This window comes from Musca vetustissima, unplaced genomic scaffold (genome assembly GCF_032173495.1).
Source record: "Musca vetustissima isolate MV318-11 ecotype Yass unplaced genomic scaffold, APGP_CSIRO_Mvet_v1 utg22172, whole genome shotgun sequence".
NCBI classification, from domain to species: domain Eukaryota; kingdom Metazoa; phylum Arthropoda; class Insecta; order Diptera; family Muscidae; genus Musca; species Musca vetustissima.
Window position 1 is genome coordinate 48,083 of NW_026886140.1, and position 5,050 is coordinate 53,132.

Here is a 5,050-nt window from a genome sequence, read left to right on the forward strand (position 1 = left end):
CGGTCAATATTTAGCGAGTCGAATGGACCCTGACTTTTGTATGAAAAATGACAAAATTTGTATTCTATAGCGTATATATTTACCCCTGAAGGACATAGACCCGAGAAGTTTATATTATATTCAAGTGGAGTGGTTGACCTTTAAATTAATACCAATTATATTGTTGTATGTACCCGAATGTGGGAGTTACACCTAAATATTTACAGGTATCTCCAGGTATCAACGCCTATAATTTTCGGTGATGATCAGATAATAATTTTGGAATGAAGTGGACAAAAAACTTAAATTTTTGTGTTATTTTCAAGTCGATCTTTAAACCACAAACGAAAGCCGACCATCACAACACAACCTACGGTGAAGGGAATCTGGACAATAGCTGCACTGAATACTCGTAATATTCGGAAAATGTGTCAGTGTGAGGAAGAGGTGATATCCCGAAATATTGCCCAGACTCGGACTTAACATTCCGTGGTAGTTGTGTAGGGTATCGTATGGTCGTCCCCGTACGACTATACTGCTCCGCTCACTTGTTCCAATTGAATTGGCTGTAATTTGGTATTTTGGGTTCTCATTATGTAGCCTATGTCCGTAGCAAAAATTATAAGTAATGACCCAAGTTTCAGGGTAGTCTCCATATAACGGTACCCCAGTTTTCGGAATTCTAGGGATTTTGGACACGTTTTGACAAATTCATTACCAAAAAAGTCAATATTAATCTCCGTATTATTATAGCCCTATATAAAGGTAATCCCGCTGTTAGATATTTTGAGAATTCCAATCATCTTTTTCTTACGTATTTTTCGGTATCGTCAAGGTCGTTTTGATATTTTAGATTCATTTAGATATTTGTCATTCTCATGGTGAGGTTATTAAAAGTTCGGCCGGGACGAAACCTCGAAATATTACCCGAATACCCCATACATAATATATATACAGTCTATTGATATCTCGATAGATCTCGCAATATTTAATATAAGTGTTGTCCATACATTGCTACTATTCCTAGGATGTTTGGTATTGTAAATGGAATTAATCGGTCCACGTTTTTCTATAGCCCCCATTCAAGGGAATTGGCTTCAATTTGATATTTTGGGTTTTCATTCAGCATTAAATTTTCGTTAGGATATATAAGTATACCCTTCTTTTTATAGCCCACATATAACGATGTCTCCACTTTTTGGTATTTTTAAGATTCTATCCCAAAAATTCAATCTGGGAGTCAGTGCCCCTGGATCTGTTGATCCAGTTGGTGTGGCCGCCTGGGGAGCTTCGCGGGGGTTATGTTTTCGCCCCTCACCAAGGGGAGAGTATGCCTTCTGCATGCTCTCCAATTGGTACAGCACTTCGGTGCGGGTGCGCTGGTGGGTGCATATCCGCCTGTGGCTCAGCCACTGCGAGGTAGGCCAATGGGCAGGTACTCGCACAAAACACTTCAAGATACTGTCGACGTACTAAGTACGTTTATGCTAGAAAGTGAAAAATGCCCATTAAAAATTTCTGTTAGCGCCAGGTTACACTTAGTGTAGTCTAGATCTGAAATATATATAATATATATACCAAAATCCAAGATTCTAATTTCTAACATTTATACAGCATGTCGCCAACGCAACAAACCCCCAATACCCATACCAACCCCCCATATCGTTCCCTTTCAAACCACCACCACCGCACAAAAAATGCAACTGTAATTTGTCCAGCAATACGTTTAGATGTCCGTTTGTTTGGTACGCATTTAAAACAATTTCAAAATTGAACGTGAGAAGCACGTTTTTGTTGCATTTACAACAAAAATAATCGATCGGCGGACGGACAATGCGAACAAAAAAAGGGAAAAAGTGTTGGCTTCTGACCATTAGCATGAACGCCAATGACGATGTTGATGATGATGGTAGGCTAAGTCGTCGTCGGAGGTAGGAGTAAACTATAAACTCCACAGATGGTAAGCATGACTGTTGTTGCCACTTAGTAGTTAGCCGTTCATGGGCCACTGTTTCAGTAGTTTGTTTTCAGTTAGTTCGTTCTTTGCTTTTAAATGAAGCACCTTCATACCATATAACCATAAAGTGCAACCGGTTTCTTTCAATTATAACTGTACACAAAAGTTTGAAGCCGTTTTGTGAAATACTTAGTTTTTTTTTTTTTTTTGATTGTCAGGAAGAGGACTGCTGTAGCCTTTTATTGATGTGTTGGTGGAGATTTGAGGCATCACGCTATTAGAACGTCAGACAATATGGGGGCAGACAGACATTTTATGCTAACCTAATGGTTGTGTTTTTGTTGTGTGGTTAGTTGATCAGCTGGTTATTAAAGAAACAATAACTACAACAACAAAATATGAAATTTATTATTGAACATAAAATTAAATTATGGTAACATAAATATCAGCAGCAGCATCATCATTATTATTGTTGTTGTTTGTTGTTCTCATTTATGACCGGTTATTGTTGAACCAAAAATTAACAAACTCAATTGAAAAAAGTATTTCAATAGACTTTTGTGGTAAATGCTTTGCAATTTGATTAAAAACTACAAATTGTATTTTCATGATGCTCACTGAGTGTGAGAATTGAACTCAATTGTACTCTTGAGTACGGTTATAGCAAATTAGTAGGGATCAAGCGAATTAGTTCGTTATATCAAAGGTAATGCTAAACATAGGTTTAGCAGAAAAAATATATATTCCCATAGAAACTTGTAGGTTTTGTGTCTTTTTTAACAAATTTTAAGCTGCTTCTTTTTTCTTTTATGAAACCGACATTACAGATAATATTTCTTTGAATGGTTGGAGAAAAATTAAAAATTAAGTCCCTTATACCACCATTCTCGGGGTCAAAATTTTTGTTGATATAATTCGAATCTACACTGATTAAAGAATGTCTCTACAAAATTTCAAGTGAAAATCTCAAGAACTCTTGAAGATATAGCCGATTTATTGTGTCAGCATCAAGTGACGGCTGAAGGGCTTCTCAAACTTTAAACGCGTTTTTCTCTAAACATTTTTTTTTGAATGGCGGGCACGATAACTCAAAAACTAATAATCCAATCGGTTTCTCTGGGAGTGTATAGCTCTCGTATGAAGTAGGATAAAGTCAATCGGTGAAGAACTTCCTTATTTTTTAACTTGGTTTTTGGTAAAAAAAAATCGGCGATTTTCCAAAAATATTTTTTCAAAGGTCCACCATTTTGTTAATTTTAGAGCGAAGTCAATAATCCTAGTTCATACGAGAGCCAGACATGTACTCTTTCTAACACCGTTGGTATTTTCGGATTCCGATGTTCCAGTGTTTATTTACAAAAAACAACAACAAAACAATAACAAAAATTTTTTGTAAATTATTTTTCTTCTCTTTTAAATCTTCAATTATATATGTGCAAAGTTACAAACCTTAACAAGCATTTGTATTCATTTACCAGCCCATTGGCTAAAGCGTTAACAAAAATCGTGTCTAATTGTAGTCGAAATATAGTCGTTTATTTCGGCCCTGGCCGAACTATTGATAACCACAATGACGCGGACATTCACATTACCTAAAATTTGTCGGGATACTTATATGAGACCAATTTCCTGTAAATTATTGCCAGGAGAAAACGAAATACCAATCTACAGACACTCAAATTGGAAAATTAGACTAAGACGAAAAAATCACTTGACCTTTGTATGGGGGGTGTGTAGAAACATTGACATTCGGGACAATGGTCCCGAAATGCCAAATTACAGTCACTTCATACAGAAACATAGGCCGATATTGATAATTTTTGGTAGAGATTCGAAACACAACGAGATCCAAAAATAAATAATTACAACACATTTTGGTCAAATATAAAACAATCTGATTTACCGATATATGAGGGCTATACCTAAACGTACAACGATATTGGTCATTTTGTGCACCATCAGCCTTATGACTAATGAGGGTATATACACGTTGATACGGCAATCGATATTTTTGTTTTAGACCCCATTTTTCTCTGAACCAAATCCGTTCCAGACAATTTAGTATCTACCCCACAAAATGTACAAAATTGTGATAAAAATTAAATTTATAATATCATGCAAATGGACTATCCGATTTAAATCAAACTTTGTACAACCATTATCAAACATAGATGAAGTCCGAAGATGGGACCCATTGGCCCACTTCTCCCTCCCACAAACTTTGGGACTAATTGATCTACTCCTTCTGAGCCAATTTTTTCAATTTGAGCCTTAAACTTTACCAAGCCTAGATCAAGTCTGAAGGGGGAACCCGTCGCCCCTATCCTTCTTGTACTTACCTCATAAAGGGTCAATATGTTATAAATTTGTAAATTTAATATGAAGCGAATGGAACATCCGATTTGATCAACACAAAATCAGAAAACCTCTTAAATAAAAACATATACCTCATTTAAACCGAATAATAAAACTCCCGCAAACCATAGGCAGAGAGTATATATCTGTCGGCAACACCGACCGTTGTCAACATTTCTTACCGCATGTGAAAAGCACTGAGAGCCCTACTGTCCACAGAAAATCGAAATTCGGAAAATATGAGACCTTCCCTATCAAGTGGCTCAATATCGATAATAGGAATATTTGACACCCACTAACAATTAAATTACAGATAATACGGTTAAAAAATGTGAACAAAAAGTTTTGCATGCGAAGCGACCAATTTAATATACACTCCATATAGAAATAGTCTCATAAAACTAGAAAGAATGCAGAAAGGTGTCGGAGTCTGAGTCGGAAAATTATTTAGTCTTTGATTTAATTTTATCAAAACTTGTCTTACATATAAAAAATGTATTATAACATTTTCCATTGGAAGCCTTAACAAATGAGGTTAGAATCGGAGTCTGGCTGGTTATAGCATTCCTTATAAACAAAAACAAAATTAAACCAGTAAGGAAAGTAGTAAAGTCGGACTTCACCACTTTAGGTATATTCATCAGATGAATCCTATCATTGTAAATCAATTTAAAGCAAATATCAATCGGACACCCGTGGATTATTTGGATAAATATCTGATAAACATGAGAAGTTTGTTGCACCATTTACTTAAAATCG